Below are 23,730 nucleotides of genomic sequence, written 5' to 3'. Positions count from 1 at the left end.
AGGCCCAAGATGTTGATAAACCCAGAAGAGCAAGGTCTGACAAGGTCACATAATTCCATCAAAACAACAAATCTTAGTTTTGAGTGCCCAAAGTTCTTGAATTGTCTTTGATAAAATCCCTGTTAAAATTGTGATTGTGACTCTGCCTAATATCTTATACCTTTCTTCATTGTTAGCAGGGTTTTTCAGAACCTCTTTTGGTGTAGTTTCCTGGGAAGCCAACCTTAGTTGACCTGCAAGGGTTTACATAAAGTCCAACTAAACTCTCACTGGTAGTGTGTTTGAGCAGAAAGGCATAGCCTAAGGAGATCATTCACTAGGTGTAAAGTGCAGTTAGCATGCAGTTGGCATGTTGGTTGTCAAACAACAGAATGGCCACCCAGGTAGGTTTAAGAAAATAAATATTTATTAAACAACACTGATACAATAATCTAAGGGATTCTCTTAGGCATGTAAACTAAATGAATATTCAGATTACAAAATGTATGTCCACATGGTACATCGCCCACAGTTTAAATCAACAACAGTCATCAAGCAACACACTGTTACATAGGCTAATGTGCAGAGGAAAAATACTAAAATGTACCATATGCCTTACAAAATTGAAAAGCACAAAACTCTTGGTAAAATACCTTAATAGATCCAACCCTGGCCTAGGAATAATTGTTATACAAAGGTTTCAGGTAAGTAACCAATTTTGGGTACTTAAGAGGAATTGATAATCGTTATCTAAGTTCTCATAAAGAATTCCAAGGTGCGTTATGCAATAGTTAAGAGTGGTTAGATAGTAGCCAGAAGCTACAGTTCTTCTGTGAAGGAAGAAGGAAGTTACCGATCCCAAGTGTCTAGGGGACCACAGAGATGATCCCCATAATGTGTTTCCACTACAAAAGGTATAGGTGACCAGGCTATCTGCATGTAGGACTTTTGCACCATATTCCATTCAAACTGGAACAAAGAAGGCAACAAAGAGATATGCAGACCAGCTACTAAAACGCAGATGAAAACCAACAACTCTATGTAAAAGTAATCCATTGGGGATCACTGTTACACCCTTGGAATTGGAATTAGGGTTCGGGGGTCCTGCTGTTAGAGGTGGCTTCAATTGACAACTGGTGCCAGTGAGTCAGCAGTTCAAGTCTGTGTTCACAACCTTGTGGGTCAGGAGACCTCTTGTGGGTCAGGAGACAGGAGACCTCTGCACTGGACATCCGGCTTTAGATGACGAAAGGACTCTGCGTCACCACCCATGATAAAGAAAGACCTCAGCAAAACAGCAGAGGGTGGGAGCAGTCTTAATTTCTCTAGGGCTCTGATTGAGCCTTTGTTGGAGGTGAGGTCTGGGGTGTACCAAGGGCAGATTGTTTGGTCTCATTCCGGCTGGTTTTGAGGGGGGCCCGATTAATAGCAACATTGCTTAATCATTCTAGGAGGACAGAGGCATTCCTTGTGGTGGGGAAATTTGAGAAGTTTATTCTAGCTCAGTGGATGATAAGGTTTTGAATGAGCAGTGCTGAGTCAGGGGGCATTTAGCCTGACCTTTGTGGGCTGTGGTCGAGAGGGTGATCGACAGTGGGATGGTGGCATGGTCAGACCTGCTAAGTGGGGTAGGGTCTGCACAGGTGATGAGGGGGTATGATGTAAAAACGAAGTCTAGGGTGTTGCTTTTTTGTGCATGGGAGAAAGCATAATTTCTTGACATTAAAAGGTCAAAGGATCCGAAACAATGCAATAAGCATGCTTCCAGTGTGGTTATTGACGTGAGACTCAGGGACGTTAAAATCTCGGAGAAAGACATTATTAGTGTGTGCTCATTTGTCAGAGGACAGTAAGTTGGAGATGTCGGCAATGAAAGAGTCTTTCAATGAGGTGTAAGGTGATTCATTCCTTGTGACGTAAAGGAAACTGAGAGTTGAATGATTCGAATAAGCTTGTTCTGGGAGAGGGGATGATGGAGCATGGCCCATCACTCATGGGGATGATGGAGCATGGCCCATCACTCATGCAAATAATTGTCACTCTGCCTCCTGTCCTTCCTGGCTGTTCAATATCTTGAACACAGTAGCCTGGGGGTAGGAGGATATCAGAAACATGGCAAGAGGATGGGGTAAACCATGCTTCAATTATGAGGAAGGCTTTGCGGTTGTTGTCCAAGATAAGGTTGGTGATCTCTGTGGCATGGAACACTGCTGATTGAACAGGTTGAGGAAGTGAGATGAACGGGATGCAAAACCCTTGTCACGCTGCATTGTCTTGCTTCCAAATCAAACATGTTGCCCCTGACCTTTCCTTCCTCCCCAGATATGACTGTCAGGTCTTGGGTTAAAGATTGTTCAGATGGCTTTGGAACGTGGCAGTGGAAGATTGGGGCGTTTGCTTGGTATTATCTGGAGAGGGTGGTTGCTCTAACGAGAGAAGCACAATGAGTGGTATACAATGGGGAATAATGTGGCTGACTAGTGTCAGGTGATTGTTGCACAACATGATCATGTTGAGTAGGCCCTGAAGGGAAATCTTGTCTTCAAAGAGAAGTCCCAGGTCTAAGACAGATGTTCCTTGGAGAGAAGTAGGAAAAACGTCGGCCAGTGAAGAAAGGAGAGATAGGCAACCGGATAGAGCCGGAGAAGGATATCGCTTTTGTCTCTGTTCAATATGAATATGTTGTAGTTCATCCAAGTGTGTGTGTATTTCAAGCAGTCAGAACAATTGAAGGGTGTTGCTTTCTGTTCACCTGAGGTTCCAATGGGAGGTCAGGAAGCTCTTAACACTATGTTGGTGTCATTAGCACACATTCAAAAGTCCATGTTGAAATGATGAATGATACTGCTAAGGGGATTTAAATAAGATTTAATGACGTAAAAGTAACAAAACACAGGGATGCCCTCAGACAATGGCATGCTGCTGGGCGAGGAAGAGGATGATTTAATTTGCTGGGAGTGGTTGGAAAGGAAATATTTGAGCCAGTTGAGGGTGATGCCAGTGATGCTGAAACAGTGTTGCAGTTTTGAAGGAGCATTCTGTACTTGCCAAAACTACTGAAAGGAGAAGCCGAAGAAAGCATTTTGGTGGTTAGGGTGGGAAAAGCCTAGATTTTATGGCAGAGGGGTGGAAGAGGATTTGTGTGAGTAGTGTTGGTTTGGTTGTTGAGTATGAGGTTCATATCCCTAGAGTGATGGAGGTCAGAACTGAGGAGTTGCTAACCTTGTAGCACTTTGATGCTGGCGAGTCCGAGTAGGCCTGGATGAGTTGAAAGTGCTAGTAAATCATCAACATTGTTCTTGGTCAGACGTGGCATCACAGAAATTGGAGTCGTGACGCGCTTTAGAGAACTGAGGATAAGTTATCTGTTAGGTAATAACTGGACGTTAGGCCGAGCTCACTGACCTATCTCAGGAGTCTGACAGCATGAAACTATGCAGCTGATCAACGCAAGGACTGCCTCAGGTGTCATCCAATTTGCATGTGTCGCACCCTCCGGCAGCCAAAACAATTAAAGCGGAAGCTTTACTGGTGACACTTTGGCATACAAACTGCATCCTGATGGTCTTTCCAGCTAATCAGAATGATTGTAGAGATAGGCAGTGGATAGGCTCCTAGAGTACCATCTCTTGTGGAAGGTATTTGCTGGTGTATTGCCTTTGATGTGACTTGGCAAATGGTTGGATTTGTGGATTTGCTGACTGGGAGAGGAAGGTCTTCAGAGGAGGCTTCAGAGACAAAGGCCTGTGTTATTAATAAACATGCCAGTGCCCTCTTAGGGAGATGCATGTCCTGAAGACACCTGTCACGGTGTGATGTCAGCTTAATGTGACCCATAGTGTTGCATCAATGAATTCAAAATGAGCTGGCGGAAGTCAGCACGGCTGGGAAGTCAGTCAACCCCCCCAAAACCCATGTTGTTACAGCACTGCTTGGAATTTCAATTCTAACGCCACTGAATATACTCCCAGACACTTCTGTGCATAGACATGAACATCACAGAGTCTGAACACTTCTCAGATAAAAGTCACCAGTTCCCCAAGACGTATGGGACTGAGGCCCCACCATCCAAGAAGCTCTATTCTGACAAAATGTATTTTAAAAATCTATAGAAAATTTGGGTAATTATTTTAATTGAAAACCATTTGCAAACACCTTCCATTGTAATTTATGGTAAGTAGATCATAATGTGTAAATTACAAACTGGTTAATTTCTGAGGAAAATCTGAAAAGGGGGTGGACACAAATGCCATGGTAGTAGACAGAGCACTATAGGAAACAAGCAGGGTTCTGCAGTAAGCTGAAGCATAGGTTGGTGAGAAAACCTGAGGGGGAACGAGATCCAAAGTTCTCGGAACAGGGGAACGAATGTCTGCCTTGTTCTGCTGATCTGCCAGTAGAGGAGACTGTGCGTCTGTGATTGGTGAAATGAAGGATTTGGAAGGAACTGTAGGGCATGACACAGGACTAGAGTCCTGAAAAAAAAGTGGGGGACTCTGACGCACGCATTTAGAAGTGATGTCACAGGAACTGAACAGATCCAAAAAATGAAATATGCCACTTTTCTTCAACTCGTCTTCCCAACTCTACAGCGACGGATAGGGTAAGGCTCGTGTGGGTGCAGAGCACAGCCATAACTGTACTCCAGTAAAACACCACCACTTTTATTACCTAACATTATACACCTGCCTGCATTCAGCCCACCTTTGTAAACTGGCTGTACTCTGCACCTGACCTATTGGCATGGGTGGCCCTTTCTGTTTGCACTTAGCCTATTTGTTCAGGTTAGCCATGTTTTGCATTTGACCAATTGTATATATTAGCCATATGCTCCTTGCTGTGCCCTAGAATGAACCTTGTTTAACATTTAACAAGCAATCTCACCCACCGCCAGACTTCCATCCTTGTAGTTTACGACCCCCTTGAATGAACCAAAAGTCAGGAAAAGGAACCTTCAAACAATAATTCACCGTCCAGTGTATCCAAGAGGTGGCCTGCCCCAAAATGGTCTGGTGGTCTGTTTCTGGCGGGGATGGCTCGAGCATGGCAATCACCTGACCAGTATCCTCCTACAGCCTCCCATCAAAATGGCAACCAGAATCCCCATTTTCCACATTCACATGTCATTTTCATTGGTCCCTGCTTCAACAATCAGTTGCATGGCTGTACCATGTGACAACACTGGTGCCTCACACAGGAATCTTCAACCTGTAGCTCTTTGCGATGCACGCAATGTCTAAATTAGTTTAACTGAAAACGTACAGCAACCCAATAATAAGCCACTATGATATCAAGTTCCGCTAAGGTAGCTAAAATGAGAAGACATGTTGGAGAACCTAGTCTAAATATTAGTCTCAGGAGAAATGAATAAACAACACAATAATATAAAGTGAATGGAATGAATGCGGAATGATTTGCATCTGCACTGGTCATTAGTTGGGCATTTGCAAGACCCTGCCATCAAATACTCAGTTACACCATTTGCCATGCTCCCATCTCATGGCCAGGTAGTAAAGTAATGGAGGTGACTGGCAAATGCCTATCCCATGCCCACACAGAATCCCACATCCCACACTATTGGTTGCCAGTGCTTAATTTAAACTGGACTCTGCATTCATTTTGGACTCCTCTAGGAGTTAGTGGCCTCAAAACCGATGTATTTCTGCAAACTAACTACCTGGGCCTCAGTCAAGACATACTGCCACATTGTCGTGGGACCTTGATGCCAAGGGCCCTAAATTGTGAGTACCTGAGGCCAGATTAATTTTAACTGTGCATCCTCAGGCCTGACACACACTGTACCCTAGTGGCCACATGTCGTGAGGTATTCTCCACACTCTCGCAAGCTCTAGTCCTCGTTACTGCTGTTCTTTGAAGCAGTACACGAACGGCCCCCCTGACAATTCTATTTAAATCAATACATTAACAACTTTTAGGGGTAGTGAGATAGGTACGACGTCCTTTCATCGCAAAATGTTTTTTCGTGGTTTTTTTTACCGTGAATTCATTTATGAAAAAACACATCGAATCTTTTAGGGGGGGTTAGAAAATTATATATATGGAGTGTGGGTGTTTAGGAATACATAAAACATTAACGGGAATAGAAGGGTTTGGGGGTAACCCCCCCAAAAATAATTTAAAAAAATGTGATGGTTTTTTCGTTAAAAAAATCACAGTAAAAAACCCCGTGAAAAAACATCCCGCGATGAAATGACATGGAACCGTGAGATATATCACTCATTTTCAGACGGTGAAATGAACTTGGGGTCATAACGATGAATCGTGAATCAAACTAGTTATGGGATCCTGAAACATAGTATAATATGGCTTAAACCTGTTTGTAGAAAATATAGCCTTGGCTACTTTACATAAGTACATTACTTCTGTGGAAATGAGCGTGCAGCTGTTTCACGTGTTCAATGGGTCATGACTGGGAAGATTCCCTCCAGCATATGGCCCTGGGAGGGACAACATACTGTGGTGATTGGAGATTCCGTTGTTGTGAAGTCAGGCTTGACTGAGTGGCTACACACACATCATGGTGGCATCCACTGCTTTGAAGGCCTTCTAAATGGCGTCCCCTATAAAGCTTTGTGGGGAGAGGTATTCACTGAGAAAGCCTCTTTCTATTGACTGAAGACATCTGATATTTTGGTTTGGAGACTGTGAACCCAGAGTCTGGCAAAATAATTGGTCATTATTCCTAGCCTTAGGGAGTCAGAATCCAGTTCCTAGTGGGACAGGTGTAGCACTCCTGTATTCCTGCAATTAAGACCTTTTCTTGTGAGGTGAACATGAAGGACTGCCTCCTACATTGGAAGACGGTCACTCTGGAAACTGCCAAAGCTTGAAAATACTGTCTCCCTGCATATCCACTAGACTGGTTGCCAAAGTAGCCAATCCATGTGAGGCCAGCCTGGCTTGCTGTGGAAACCTCTTTCAAAACCAAACTCTTAGAACCTTTGTAAGTTTCAGAGTACAGAGGAAACCAGGAACAGTGAGAAGGCTCTGAGAAGACCCCAGGCCTGGATTATTGTTAGGAAGTGAGTGCACTGCAGGAACTAAAGATTGGCTAACTTGATGATGGTCAAACATGGATTATCGACCCAGCAGGGAGCCCACCCAAGAAAGGTACGACCTTGACAGGCATTTAACATTGATTAGGGTCAGACAGAGCGTTCTTGTACGAGGAGAAGTGCTGACCGGAAGGTTTCAGGAAGGGTATCTGAAGACATGGAGCCCTGGCTGGCTGCCGCTTGCTGTCTGTGACAGCTGAGCCCTGAAAGGCTCCTAAGGACTCGCAGCTGGTGAAATGACCATGGGAAGATTACTGAGGTACCCATCTTCTGAATGCCGACTGCCAGCTGCACCTTCTCCTTTGGCCTTCTGTTTGGACTTGAACGTTTCTTTACAACAGGTGATAAGGTTTGGGTCATGGGGATGATCCACCATACAACCCCTTCCATCCCCTACGGGCCCCCACCCTACACTTTCCCGCCCCAATACCCACTACCCATCCACATACCACTATTTTACCCCCCAAGGAGTAATTGTACCACAAGGTACCTTACCAAAAATTGATTTCTGTTCATGAAACCATGGTACATGCACGGGGATTATACACTGAACCAATCGTCAAACCTTGGGTCTGCTTATTTACCGGGAGGGGCCGGTCATTGTTCCTACTGCCGACCCTCTTGTCACTGAATGCTTGATTAAATGCTTAATTAAACACTACACAAAGGGATATACCTCTGTAGGGTGTAAAGGAAGTCACTCTAATCCAGTGGTCTTCAAACTGTGGGGATGGACCCCATGGGGGGGGCAGAAGGGTGTCCACGGTGGGGGGGGGGTGAGGCTCTTCAAAAAGGGGATACGGTGACTGCTTTTGATAGAAAACATAAGCAGAAATGGCATCTGAAGGGGGTTGGCTGCAATAGTTTTACTCAAGGGGGGCTCGGCAACCATATTATTACTCAAGGGGCGCTCGGCGTAAAAAGGTTTGAATACCACTTGAAAATTCCCTGTAAATGAACACCGCGGCGTGGTCTAGAACAGCACCTAATCAGCATTTTAAGTGTGTTTCCGAATGCACTCAAGTGTGAATACTCGGCAGGATATTTTGCAGCGATTGTTCTTCATTCCCCTTCTGTGCCAGCATAGCTCTTTTTTTTTTTTTAAATAAAGGTTTTTTTCACTCCTAAATGCGAACCGTTTGCGACTGTCCTTGTCAGCTAGCATATGTCGAGCGACATCAATCTTTCTGCACTCGCTGTCATGTGGGAGCGAAAGGCAGTTCAGTTCTGAATACTGCAAACACCAAAAAGGAACTAAGAAAAAACCCGCAGGCCCGTTGAATAATTCATAACCGTGTTGTGAAAACGAAAGTGCCTCCCGCCGCTTGAGTCCAATGAGAACCCTTCTGTGTTTTCACGTTTCAACTTAATTACATTTCACAATGCACGAGCCCCCGCGGCCCCAGGTGGCCTTCCCGCATTAATTGGTAAAATAACATGCACGGTTCTGTGCAATGGAGGCGATGCCTGTGAGGTTCATGCAACACAAACAAGGATTCTAATAGAGTTCAGAGCAGGACGTGTGATCAGAGGCCTGCGGAATATGGGAGGCTTTCTACCAGCAGCCCATGCTTCATGCATGCGGCCTGAGATCATCACGTGGATAGCATTGAAATGATTCTGCACTAGCGGGCCAGCCACCGTAGAAAACATGCAAACAACACGTATCTGTGGAACTACTCATAATGGAGGACCTCGATCCAGATGTCAAAAGTGTAGTGTCCCTCTACTCGTGCAGCAGCTCCATGTACTATGCCTTGTATTCTCTTACTCAGTATGTGATTCTTAACTTTCAATAATGTGCTGTTCACACTTTTACAAGTTGTTTTGTGGATCCTTACAGATTTCTGTTTTGGTTTCCATTGGTGTCAGTCAGTGGCATGTTATTGGTTTGTCATATTAAGAGTCTGCTGGTGCGATGAAATGACTTCTGCGCAGGTGTGTAAGGATGGGGAGTGGCTAAAGTACTCAGCCCCCATGCTATACTTCAACAAACCAACAGTGATCACAGTCATAAAGGTAAAACAGGCACAGCCAATGAATATACCTCCTTTGCATGTTGTGGTAACGTGGGCTAAGGGAAAGATATAGGGTCCTTATGAGGTTGGAGGTAAGGGGTTAACAGCGCCGGTAAAAGTGCTGGTGCCGTTAACCCCTTACCGCCGCATTACGAGGTCCTTTAGCGGGTACCGCTAAGGGCGGCTGGTTTTACCAGGTGCCCTTAGTGGGAGTCGCTAAAGGACCAGCATGCTAACAACGGGTGTGTTATTAACGTGCTCGTTGTTAGCATGGTCCCCATTCCCATTGAGCACTATGGGGGCTCGAATGGGAATGGGGATGGGTTCCCTGAATGGGGAAATACCAGGTCCTCCAAGGTTGGAATGGCCCGGTAATTCCCCATTCAGGGAAACCGGACGCGTTATGTGGCAGGGGGTAGCCATGGCGCTAATAGCGCCATGGCTACCTCCAACCTCGTAATGACCCCCATACTCTCAGAATGGGTGTGAATGCGATCCAGTAGCGACCCAAACAGCAAAGTACCGCAGCCCAAAATAAAAGGAATATCCAATTAATGTTTTATGAAATAGATATACTTTAATTAAGCGCACCCATGTACAAATAACTATAACAATACTATAAAAACCCACCCCTCTAAAGGAAAGACAGAAATGCAGAATGTAGTGGCGCAGCGCTCTGGGTTTTCAGCAGAAAGATGCAAAATGAACTTAGCCAGTCTTTAGGGTCCCAAAATATGGGCCAGAGGGACAGGGTGAATTTAAAGTACCTTAATCCAATGTTTGATGAGTGGAAAACATCAAACCAGGCTACGAGCTGTATTGCAGTGCAGGTTGAACCAGGTTTGGGTCAGGTGTGTCATGCTAGGTCAAGCAGTGAGCTGCTGTCTAGTTGGTTCGAAAAGAGAGTTTGGTGCATTAGAGTGTGGTATTCGAGTAGGGCTCTCTGACTTCAATGCAGTGAACTTGGTGATCCGCCGCAGGGTTTGAAGAGGCTGCGTTTCGAGTTGGTACACAGCAGTGAGCAGTTTGTTCGAAACCAAAAAGGTGACATGCTCCCCTTGGTATGATGCAGTGATATGCTAATTTGACAGATGCAAAGCAGAGGTTGTTTGAAGTTTCAATGAAGTGCCAAAAGCAGCACTGACAGAGTGCTCTAGTTCGAGTACAGTGAACATGGTAAAAATGCAGTTTGACCAGTTCGATGCAGTAGAACAGGCCTCCTGGCTGATCTAAATATCCAGCTGTTGTGAGGCCCACTGCAGGGGTTCTAGGACAGGGTGAGTCCTTTTAGATTGTACTCTCCCAGCCTATTTATTTATATATAGTGAAGAACAATGCTCTTTTGCTCTCAAAAGAACGTACAATAAATACAATATCAGATTTGACGGGAAGCAGTGAGCTTCATACAATGGGGTGACATTCTGACCAGGTTGTGGTGAGGAATAAATGGAACAGTCACTGCGGACAATGCATGGGTGAACCTTTTTCGATTACGGACAATCAATATAAGACATTTTTAAGTGCAGGTAGACAGTGCAGCGAGCTGTGTTAGGGATGTGACCATGATGGATGAAGTGATAGAGTAGACGCAGAGAAACTAACTGAGGGACAGAGGCAGGTTAGAGGCACGGACATTTGGTTTAGCTTTAAGGCAGAAGTGGGTTACGTTAAGAGGATAACTCTGAGGTGAGAAGATAGGCTTTCAATTTGGCTTTGAAAAAATCGGTGTGGACTGTTTCTCATATGCCTAAGGAGGTTTGCTGCAGAGTGGTATGTCCTGGTCCTCAGCAAGAGCTATCCTTATTGTGCCCTGGGAGTGGGTAGGGAGTACAGTGTGCATCTCTATTTGAACACTCCTTCTCCTCATAGGCCGAAGGTTTTGAAAAGATCAATTGTCCCAAAAGAGCTCCAAAATAATTATTCTTTATTTCCTTGATGATCCAAAAGAGAATCAAAGTAGATCATCGTTTTCATAGACCCATTTCTACTACTGATTGGCTGAAAGCACACATTTTTTAAAGGGACCAATTCATGTCCTTGAGATAAGTGGTCTTTGCCTGATTCCATCATACCCAGAGTGCATTGTGCTAAAGGAAGTGGGGGTGGTAGGAGAGGTACAGAGAGAAACAAGAAGATGGAATCTTTCCCCAGCTGTCTTGAGCTGTGTCGGTCTACACTAACCCTGCCCCCTCACAGACCCATAGCATTAAAGGTCCTTTGGTATGCAACACCAGGGTGTGAGGCTAGTCCTTTTGTGTATGGCATGACCTTTGATTCCTGTTCCCCAGAACAGCTCCTGCTGAGGGTTGCTTGCTGCAGAGAGATGTTATGTGACCTCACAAAGGATCAAAATAGAGGTTCCTAGCCTGCTGGGTGCAGCATAGGCAGCCAATCTAGGGAAAATCCACACAGCCTGCCCACGGTTGGCCTGGGCTCAAAGGCAGAAATATGTGATGTGGTTGTTTTGCAAGTTTAAATGCAGCGTCTGTGCTCAAGTGACTTTGCTGTTGCCCCAGTTGTCAAGAGGCAGTTTGTGACCTCTGACCCTGCCGTCTTTGCTCACTGCTACTGGTGTGCTCCTTGGTATGACCTAGCAGGACACACTCAGTTTCAGGGAAGTACAAATACAGACGGCCCTCAGTGGCCCCTCAATTTTTTCTAACCTACCAGTAGTTGATCCACATCAAGTGAATATCACTGCAGATAAACTGCTCAAATTTAAAAAGAATCAGTTCAGCACAGAACAGCATGGACACCTATTAAAAGAATATGGGCAAATATCATCCCAATAGATTTACAAATTCAAACGGAATATGAAATTGGCTATAGCTAAATCATGACCAAATGCTCTAGGGATCTGATACTACATACCAGAGAGACCTGGTTAAGATCCAGCAAGAGCTTGAACTGAGCGAGAGAACCTTTCTGGTCAGCACAACAATTACAGACGCAAAAGATGAACTAGAGGTAGTAAACAAGGAGGTTGAATGTTTCAAAATCTTCAATTTACAAAAGAAATCAGTCAAATTCCAAAGAGACATCAGCCTCTTTGCCAAGGAAAGGTTATACCCTTATCTACTACACAATTACAAACCACCCCCTTTTTTCAACCCCAACTATACAGGCCCTAACAAACCTAAAATTTCAGACCCAAGTAACCACCCATTTATGTAAACTGTCACATGGCATGACACAGTAATCTATCCAGGGAAAAGAAAGATGCTTTCAGGACACTTCCCGCCAATAAAGATCTGGTCATCAAGCCTGCTGATAAGGGCGGTGGCATTTTTCTGATGAATAATAACATGCATTGCAATATGGTCAGAATCCTCATGGAGAATGAGGGGCACTACTCACAGAGGTCAGAGATAGTGGAACTCTGAGAACAAGGAATAGCAGAAGGGTTCATCACCAGAAAGGAAGATTATTTTTCGACTCCTGCTCTCCCCAAAATGCACACATCTACCTCTAACCCGCCAGGGAGACCGATTGTGTCACTTTGAGGCTTCATTCTGGAACCAATCAGCCAAAATATAGATGTCTTCCTGCAACCTCTAACGACAAACACCAGGTCATATCTGCAAGGTTCTATATCTGGTATTAACATTTTTGAAGGAATAGGCTTTGAACATATGACTAATATCCTAGTAACGCTTGATATTGCTGCACTATATACAAACATCCCAGAGAATGAAGCTCTCAGCATTATGAGGAACAGACTAGATGCCAGACCGTTGCCACAAACATGATACTAACAATCTTCATCCTTGCCCTACTTGAGATTGTGCTGTGTAAAAACGTGTTTGTCTTTGACATGACATTGTTTCATCAAAAACAAGGCACTGTGATAGGTGAGTCCTTTGCACAATGCTTGGCCAACATTTTTATGGCAGAATTCAAAAAACCTTTTGTCTTCAATAACAACCCCTACTCAGCCTCCATCACACTATGGCATTGTTACATAGATGACATTTTTCTCATCTGGGAAGGTGATGAAATAGGGCTACTGGATTTCAGGAATTGGCTAAATCGATGTCACCCAGATTTTTCATTCACAAGTAACTACAGCCGGCAATATATACCATTTCTAGACCTTATTCTAAGTCATAGAGAGGGGCTTATGTACGCAAACTCTTCTGGAAACCTACTGATAGAAATGCGCTCCTACTTTATGAGTGTCAGCACCCCATTAATTTACGTGACAGCCTCCCCTATGGGCAACTTTTTAGATTAAGGCGCAATTGCACACATCTGTGTGACTTCAAGGATCAGGCCCAGGATTTAGCAGAGAGACTAGGACAGCAGGGATATAACCCCGCAAAATCATCAAATGTGCTGTGGAAATGGCCCGGTTTACGAACCGAGAGGCTCTTCTGACCCATAAAAAGCCTATTGAAGCAACAGACAGAGTGAGTTGCGTCACTAGTTTCTGGCCCCAGACAAACTAGATATGCAAATTGGTGAAAGAATATTGGTGTCTGGTGATGTCAACAGGATGCAAATCACAGATGCCATTATTTGCACTCAATATCAGGGGTAAACTGGTCCACCCCAGATTTTGATGAGGAGATGGCCCAGCATAAGCTGCACTTAACACGGGTGGACAGATCTCCCACACAAGGGTTGCGGGGCATCACCCCTGTGGCAATTGGGCAGCTTGCGTGTTCACTAAGAAAAGCACTATGTTTGTACACCAACAGCTAAATTGGACACTCCACTGGTTTTTGAACTGTAATTACAAAAATGGAATCTATGTTATCTTATGACCCTGTGATCTGAAATATGTGGGTATGACTACATGGAAGGTCAGTGTTTGGATTGTGGGAACATAGAAGAAGGATTAGAAATAACACTGCTAATTCACCACTGGTGTAACACTTCCATGATCACAATCATGGACCAGACAACATCAGATGGCTAGTGATTGACCATTTGAAACCAAACCAGTTTGGTTTTTCCAAATTCTGCCAAACTGTTGAAATTGGAAAAAACGTGGATTCACTGTTTAAAGACTCATATTAGTGGCCTAAACGATGGAAACATCTGGCCAGTGCTTATCACCCAATGAGGTGGGATTTCAGGGCCTGCCAGCGCGGAATGACACACTGTGAAGCAAGGTTCCACTTACGAATGACCCCCCACTTAATTTTCATTTTCTCCTCGAATGGGACTGCACGACCTGCCGTTAGGGGATGACACACTATGAAGCATGATTACACTTATGAATGGCCTCCAACATTACTGGCCGCTCGGTTGTGGTCTCTTCTGTTCATCATTTATCTCAATTTTATTTTCATTCTATTTCCAACCTTCACTTTTGCACGCCCTCAATGGGTTCCATGCAATTGACTGGGAGCAGTGGAAGGGGCACCACCTTTGTAACAGTTTATTGAGAAACCACTCTCAACATGGGTAGTTCCTTCCCTCCACAATCAAGTTGTTATGCAACAAACTGTTTAACAGATTTTTTTATTCAACCCTACTTCAGACACATATCATGTCAGTTGAATCCCTCCCCATGAGCTACCAATGAGCCAAGAACCAGGCCGGTGTTGTGCAGGAAATATATTTGTATTTATTTAAATTAAATGTAATAGAAATCACACAACTACACACACCACCTTCTTTGTGGCTCACCTTTAACTTCTTGTTACACAAATCAGTTATACAAAGTAATTAAGAAAAAAAAACTCAAATCACAATTCTTTACTTTCTACAAATTTCACTTCAAGTAATAATTAAACTGATCACTAACCAAAACAATTATAAATGTGCTGCTGTGCAATTTGGATTTTCCTGCTGGCTTAAAAGGCTAGCAGTAGGGTTTCAAGATTGGTAGAAATACATAAGGCAATTATGATTTCACCCACACTTTTGGTTTAAAATAAACACAGGGTGATTATGTGGTTTGTTTTTCAGACGCTGCACCCCCAAATATTATGGTATGGGTTGGGGGAGTCTGGCAGAAACATAGGAATAATTTGTGAATTTTGGATTGTAGACCCCCCCTCCACTGAAAGGCCTGTGTTGGGGAACCTGCATGGTAAAAATTGGGATGAGTTGAGAATTTAGGATTTTCAGCCCCCTACCCCCTGCACTTAAAGGCCTGTATTGCTGGAAAGGTGAACAAAAAGGCTGGACTGATTTAAGAACAAAGACACCCCGCTTCCTTAAAGAAGTCTGGGTCAACGGGACAAAAAGAATTACCCAATTACATTATAGGCTCTAGTATTTCAACACAAACTGGGAAGTGAGCTTTGATAATATTGAATTTTAACAAAACTCACTGCGTAGTGTTCCACCAAATGGGGAATTAATTAAATGAATTGTTTTAGTTAAGTAAGCTAAGGATCTACACAGTTTTGCCCCCCAACAACTATAAAGGTGAACAGAATTCACGGTAAGCACATGTTTTAAGTTCAGGACATCCAGCTGCATGTCAGGACCGTTGGAAAAGATAGGTTAGGGGTCGGGTCACTCCACTCTCAAAGATGGCCTCCTGCTCTTCACCATATGACCCAGTCAACTCTTAGGCCTTCATAGAAATAGACAGCTACACCCAGATGCACTCACAGCAATCTCCTCTGGTGTTTCCATGCAGCTGTCAGATGTTAAGTTTCATCAGTGCTCTTCGATGGTAAATTTCAGCAGCTTTGTCCCTTCCTCATAGTACAGTCCCCCTTATGTAGCAGCAATGTCACCACCAATTTTACAATCTTGGGGGAGTACCCTGCAAGAGGATTGGACAGTTACCCTTCTCTCTCCTGCCCACCCTAACCCCACTCTATGGATTGGTTTAAGAGCCTGGAGCAGACATGTGGCAGCTTAATTTGCAAGCACCGTTTGTTCTCATGTCAAATAATTGGCAAAAACTAGTTATGTGGCAAAACTTCATAGTTTTACTAATAACTGCCATAATATACATATGTTCTGATTCAGCTAGTAATGGGGAATTAAATAAGATGACAGCCAGGTGTGCACCATTTTGCACAGCCATGTGGCAATTTTCTGCCATTTCTGCAAAAAGCATAACAGTTATGAATATATAAATCATTACCCTTATTCCAAATGTTTCCCTCCACCCGTTCAGCAACTCTCACATTTGGAAAATGTTCAGATCAGCCAGAAACACATCTTAGATGGCCATTACAGTTCCCTGAGTCACAGGTGGAGGTGGATGAATATTATATCTCAAATATCGCCTGGAAATTACCTAAAAAATGGTACATAAATGAAGAAAATCTGCCTTATACTTGCTGGGGAAAAGGCCTATGTTATAATAGTCCTTTTAAATTAATTGTACATCTTCATCTGGGACAAATCGCAATTCTTCTGCCTCAGGCTGTATGGTCTCACAGGGTCAGTCTGTAACCAGAGTTTTATTAGTCTCTTTGTGTTTGCAGCTTGAGTCTTTAAAGTTGGTTGCCTGTTCAAAGTTGTAGCCCCCAGTCTTCACGCCTTTTAGTCATGTTCCAGCCAAGGGGAACTTGTCTTGCAGTAACTGCCTTCAGAGCCAGCAAGTCCAGGAAACACTGGCATTTCCACACCTTTATTTAGCAGGACACTTTATTAGTTTATTAGCTCGGGGATGGCAGCCTTCCAGTGGGAGAGTTTGTGGTGACATGTCTCCAGCAGCCAGCAAAAGAGTTTGTCTTGGGCTGCCATTTTCCCATGGAAAACAAATGTCACTGGTATTTTGTATGCAAAACATAATATCTATTAATTTTTGTCAACACGCACCATGTCTTTTCCCTGACATTTTTCTGTTAACAATGGTACATTTTCACATTTAAACTGCAAAGCCGTTTTTGTGTCAGTGCTGAAAAATCTGCTTCATGTGAAAGGGACTTCAGTTTAGGGTCTTTGAATCCACCCCACCCCTTCCATTCATTCAACACCACTATAAGATGGCTGTCATTGCAGGCTACCTTTGGGTAGCAGACTGATGCATGCCACGTGATACACAGACCAAGGAGCTGGGTTAACATGGCAACCCTATGACTCCTTCTCGGCCTGCCTGCCAGCCTACCCAAGCCCACCAGTGCCAGACGTCTTTGATACTACAAGCTGCTGCAGCTCAACAACACAGACAGGTTAGTCCTGCAGCATAACCACATGCCTTAGTAATTATGTTTCTTGGGGTCCCCCCACCTTGTGCAGATACATGAGTGCTCACCTTCCTATACCTTCCTTCCTGTAGTTGCAGTGTAACCCATCTAGTTGGCTCAGTGAGGGACACACACGCTGAGAGTGACATGAGTGCTCCCAATCAATGGAAGAGGGGAGAACAGGTTCCATCAAATGTGATGCTTGCCTCATCTGGACCCTACCTCCTTTCCAGTTTGATTGATCTCACCTGCCCCACTACACATTCCAAACCTTGGGCCAACCGACATGGCCAGTGTTTCCCTACCTGGCGCATATCACCCTTTGCCCACGTCATTAGAACCTTTTGTGAATTTCCAACTGTATCTGCAAATAACTTTGTTCACACATTCTGCAGCACAGGATGTCCAATGTGCCTGTACCTGCATCTTTAACTTCCACACACATTTATTTCTTGGAAACAGGTGCTGTTTGCATCACTTGACCAATGGCTCCATTGAACAACAATGGTGGGGCTCACATTTTATAGCAGCCTTGTTTGCCTCTTCACGCTTCCACCATCTTTTTTATAGGTGAGCAGGAGAATCTTAATGGGTAGTCAGGCATTAGCATGCACACCTTTGAACACAGTGGTGCAGGCCTACAGTCCGCTTGCATGACACACATGTCTCATATACATACCCCCATTGGATGAGGTTTGGTTTGGCTCAGTGAGAGGCCACCCCACACATGACACACTCGTCTCACTCACCCCTGTTTTGACCTGGTTTGGTTTGGCTCGATGAGAGACCCCTGATGCACCTTCAGGCACCAGCATGCATGCCTTTGCTACCAGTGGCTAAGACCACTGTCTCTCGCGCATGACACACATGCCTTCTAACCCAGCGGACATGGCTTGGTCTTGTCTGGCTGGCCCCTGGGGCACCTGGTGGAGGACGACTAATGATGGCAGGGACCTGAGAGTGCAGTTTTTGACACATGGGCTTTTGGCTATTTGGCTAACCAGTCCAATTCACTAGAATCACTGAACCTATGTTAGCTTTCAAGCCTCCACACTTTGTGGATACATTTACTTTCTTAGTTTGTTTTTACTTATAATTTTGTTAATCCTTATGACCAACATCAATGCTCTCCTCTTTCCGGGAAGAATAACACTTGTGACCCATGCAGGCACCATCCTTGTGATGGCCGAAATTCGAGTTGGCAGCAGTCAACTAGCCTTGTTCCTACATGATTAGGGTTTCTTTGAGTGCACAAGCATTGTTTCAACTTCTTAGAGACATAGGGTGTGTATTAATTCATAAGCCACATGCTACAGTCATAGTGCAGAGTGTACATGATTAATAGCGCTTGCTGGAATTGTAAACCAGATGAATAGGAGCTGACACGATCTATCCAGTCTGCTATTAACCATTCCTTTTTTGATATTGTGTTGTTTATTCCAATTGTAGTTGTCTTTTCCTTGTCTACTCTATTTGTATGAATGTGAGTATGGATGGGTGATTCTTGGATGGATGAAAATCTCTTGCGAGACCAAATTCTTGATCCTGCGAGGGAAAGGGGCCTGAATAACTACAACAGTCTTAACTAATTGATCAATTGTTTTGCCCCCCTCCCATGAATGGATGCATGTAGGTAATTTGAATACATGTTACCCACTTGATTTCACATCATATTTCATGAAATAAATAAAACAATGTTGTACTAAATTGTGTTCCACAGGCCATTTGCAGAACTATGTACTATATTAAATAACTGAAGACCAACACAGAGAGCCCCCTTTTCTGTGTTGTATTTCTTGGTCTTCTGGACCCCTGTGTATAAATAACAATGATGGTCAGCCCTCAATTCTGTTGTTGCTGTTCAACTGCAGATCAGGAAATTAATGCCATAATGCAGACACGCCGATGGGGCAAATGTTCTCCTGACAGGGATTGCAGCTGCTCACTTGTCTCCCGCAAAAGCAGTCCACCACGCTGCAGCTCGTCCTATTACGGGAGCATGGAAATTTGACCGAATTACCCTCATCCTACGCAACTACATTGGCTTCCACTCCAAGCCAGGATACTGTTTAAGACTGCATGTATCATCTACAAAGCAGTCACGAGTAGCACACCTGTCTACCTGGTAGCTAAGCTCCACATATTTGGTGGCACAAGCTCCTTGCGCAGTTAATCAACCAACTGGCTTGAATCACACTCATGCACAAAGAGAGGACCTGCAAACATTCCTTCTCTTGTCATGCACCCACCCTCTGGAACTTGATTCGGGTGTTGGCTCGGCCTGCCCCCACAATTCTCCAATTTAGCAAATCTCTCAAAACATGGCTCTTTCAACAACACCTGACCAAGGACTAATTCCAATGGATGAACATACCGTGCTACTGTTAAAAGATGCACACCCAAATGCCTGCCACCCACACTCTGCACAGCGATCTGCTGCTCTTGAGCTACAACTGTGCTTTAAACAATACATAAAAAAAAAAGTAATGCAGCTGGGCACAAGTGTACATTATGCTTTTGGCATGGAGTTTGATGAAAGGGGGATCCGGGTAGCAGGCCATCCTTTCTGAGACAGAATTATCCACATCAGTTTATTATCAAGTCAAATCAAAGAAGGCCAGGCCTTCCACACCCTTTCCAGATTGCAATCCTTCACAGTTGGTAATGTCAGAACTAAGCTCAAAATTAGAGGAATTTCTGTTGCTTTTGTATCTACTTTTCAACACTGGATCACACAGCTTCATGGCCAATTAAACGTTGTTTAGTTCACCCGAAGCAGGCATTTTAGGCAAACATTGCACATTTAAGACATTCATGCCATTTGTGAATCTTTGTATGTTTTGTGGGACTTTCTGATTTTGTAGTTTTTGGTGGAGACCACTGTTGGGTAGTGTGGATTTAGTGGCACAAAGTAGCACAAAAAGCTTGTTTGCATTTCTGTTCATTAAGCAATTTTATTGTAGACTAATATAATACAGTTACACCTGCCATCATATCATCAACAATCTACCTAATGTACGGAGCATCAATTACTACACTCGTCACCACACACCGGTATCCATAATAAATATACCCTTTTATTCACACAAAACCCAAATCTCTTGGAATTACCAATGCTTATTCCTTTTAATTCTTCCAAAGTATAATATGAAAGGGAATGCAATAATCAAAATTAAACAATACACTCAATTAAAATCACAACAAAATACCCCTTTCTCCATAGGGGAACTCACTGATAGAGAACCATAACAAAGTCTCATAATAAAGCTCAACAAGTTACATGTAGTCTCTTCACTTAATTTCCTTTTTTGCCATGGTGCCGCTTTTTAAAAACTATACCGTTGATTTAACCAAATGCAATTTTACCTAAGGAGAAGTGACCATATTTATTTGACCGAAAATGGTAGGTAATGTGGTATATGTGTAGTGCATAATAGGCGATTTGGGGTAAGGGTAAAAGTTTGGGTAGGGAGGTATGAGAGGGGCTACGGGGGTCTCCCCCCGCATTAAACAAATAAGTTTCAAAAGTAAAAAGTTAATTTCAATTTTCGGGAAAATAGATTCAGTCACTTCTCCATTAGGTGAAATATTTTCGATCGAATCTACCCCATCCTTTTAAAAGTACATTTGAAAGTCTTCAGCCTGTGATGCTCAGCGATGCAGGACTTTAGTGAGGTCATCGAAAATAGATTCAAGGGATGTAAAACAGAGCCTGGGGTGATAAACATTGAAAGTGATTCTTCACCCACTGGAGACAAAATAAAGAAATATATATGCATATGAAAAGGTACCAGGGTCTCAATTTCCAAGTATTCTCCGATTATTTTAAGGACAAGAAATAGATACAATCAAGCTTTAGCCTAGCCCTTTCAAATTCCAAGCTCTACACTGCCTTTTATTCCAACCTCTTTATGGTAGAAGCTTCTTTTGTTGCTGAAAATATGCCAACTTGCCAAGAGTCTTTGTCGATGGCTTGAGAGCAAAATACGGGGCAGGGCTCCCTATATCGTGGCTGTTCCCTCTTCCTCATTGTTGCAGTTATAAGATAATCAAGCATGTTGCAAGGCATGCCCGCTCCCCACCACCCCAGCCCATGTTTCTCTCTCTCTCTCTGTCAACTCTTAGCTTACACTCTTTCATGGGCCACTCCTCCTTCCTGACTCTGTGTGTGCTCGGTCCAGCTCTAGTGCTCCATGTCACTTTAAATTCAAGGAAAGTGAAGAAGAACCAATGTGCACTGTCCATTATGGAACTGCAGCTCTATGAGCACTTTTTCCTTGGCTGTCCCTACCACTTCACAGTAACACCCATCCTCAGCCGGGTTTTAACAGCATTACTGCCCACCGCTGCAGATAGTATGACCTATCATGTGCTCCCTTAACCTTCGTTATGTGTGATTGCTTCATTATGGCAGAAAAGTTGGCTTCCGGGCACTTAAGAGGCCCTATTGTTCAATGCTTAATTATGGTGAATTGACAGAAATAAGATAAATTAAAGCAGTAGATTATTATTGTTTCTTAATTTGTTTGATCCAATATTCATGAATTCCAATATTTTCCACTCAGATTAATGACAAAATTTAATAGAAGAAAAATAAAATGAACATATCCAGCTGTCAGCAATGCAAATACATGGGTGATTTCAATTTTTTCTGTGTACTTTTTGACTCTGTAACCTCCCTGGTTTCAAAGCTGAGGCTTCACAATGTCAAGACCAGGGACACCAAAATGCCAGGGCTAGCGGAAGTGACATCACATGACCCAGGACCTCTGACCCCCTGACCCCTCTCATGACCCCAGGACCTCTGATGACATCAAAGGAAATGATGTCATTTGACCTCATCCGGAAGTGATATTGCGGGAAGCGATAGAACAAAACCTTCCACCCCTTAACAAGACAGGAAGTGGCATCACATAGTATTGTTCCTATGTACACTATGAAAAATATAGTTATGATATCACTATAATGTGATATACATTTCATACAAGAATGGATCGGCATATGTAACATTAAGATCAATGTGTATAGGCCCATATTACCAAATTACTGTTGTGGGATCTATTGACCCACTCAACAACATTTCCCCACATCACCAAGCTGCAGTTGCGCAGAAACCACAAAATAGTTGCGCTGGCTAATGTGAGCGCCATGGCTAAAAAACATGTTTTGTAACAACAAAAATGGCTGCACCGTCCTGCCAAGTACACATCGGGCAGGATGGAACAAAGGGGGTACATGGAAGGAGATTGCCAGTGTGTTCCGACATAAATAAAAGGAAGTAAGTGGAAAAAGCCGCTTTGCTTTGCTGCAAAAGCCAAAATCCCCATTGAAAAGAAACCCTTTTTCACCTTTAAAAAAATGCGGCTTTGAGGCTAATTCCCTCTGTTCCTTAAAGCCATTTTGATTAATAAAACCTTCCACCACCTGTGTATCTCACGGTGCCTCAGCAAAACCAGGCATGATTCTGAATGGACAAGCCCTGTCAAACCAACATTTAAAAAAATCATCCAGGAACTTTACTTTTACTTAGACAGGAAAACATTAATTTTCTTTGCAAAAGTATCCAAAACTCAGCTGTTCAGAGAGAGACTCTAAGGGCCTCATTCCAAGGTTGGCGGTAAGGAGTTAACGGCACCGGTAATGGTGCCGGTGCCGTTAACCCCTTACCGCCGCATTACGAGGTCCTTAAGCGGGTCCCGCTAAGGGCGGCTGGTTTGTCCAGGCGCCCTTAGTGGGAGCTGCTAAAGGACCAGCATGCTAATAACGGGCCCGTTAATAACGGGCCCGTTATTAGCTTGGTCCCCATTCCCATTGAACCCTATGGGGGCTCAAATGGGAATGGGAAAGTACCGGGTCCAGGTTCCTTGAATGAGGAATTGCCGGGCCCTTCAAGGTTGGAATAGCCCGGTAATTCCCCATTCAGGGAACCCAGACCCGGTATGCGGTAAGGGAGTAGCCATGGTTCTAATAGCACCATGGCTACCTCCAACCTCGGAATGAGGCCCTAACTAGCTGAGCCATGCCTGTTTCAATGTATCTGTTCTTCAGACCAACTCCAGCATTTCAAGAGAATAACGATAGCTGCGAGACAGTGTGTGAATCTGCTGGAGATGAAAAGTTGAATTTAAGAAGGAAGGCCAGCTGCACCACATATAACAAAATGCGCCTTTGCAAATTAAACAAAAACAAATGCTGTGTGTTGGAACAGTACACTGGTGAATGAAAGCCTGCCAGTCTTTAGCAATCTGAAGGGGTTTGTTGCTGGTGAGGCTATATAACATGGGCTATTTTATGCAACATGATTGTTTTGGTTCTGGATCTAAGATCAGAAAATAAAGGTTAAAACTATGGTGGCTGGAGTTGCAAGATGAAAAACAGGTTTTCTGCTTGGAGGGGTGGCACCAAAAGGAGGGCTCTCTCTCAGCAGATACTGACAACCCCCTGATAATTACGGGGTTCAACAGACTTTTGTCTCTGCTTGGACCCTGACAATGAAGCTCCAAGGGAAAGAATTCTGAAGTGTGAAGGGGCAATAAAATGTCAATCAAG

At 43.8% G+C, this 23,730-nt stretch overlaps 1 protein-coding gene across 3 annotated transcripts in view; it reads right to left on the bottom strand.

The window, feature by feature from the left end:
• RAB3C (RAB3C, member RAS oncogene family) overlaps positions 1-23,730 on the bottom strand; it is an 829,967-nt gene that overhangs the window by 409,932 nt on the left and 396,305 nt on the right. The window lies entirely within an intron of this gene.

The sequence above is a fragment of the Ambystoma mexicanum genome, chromosome 6p (assembly GCF_040938575.1).
Source record: "Ambystoma mexicanum isolate Mex_15411 chromosome 6p, UKY_AmexF1_1, whole genome shotgun sequence".
NCBI lineage: Eukaryota > Metazoa > Chordata > Amphibia > Caudata > Ambystomatidae > Ambystoma > Ambystoma mexicanum.
The sequence above is the reverse complement of the archived record's forward strand: the minus strand, read 5'-3'. Positions and strand labels throughout refer to the sequence as shown.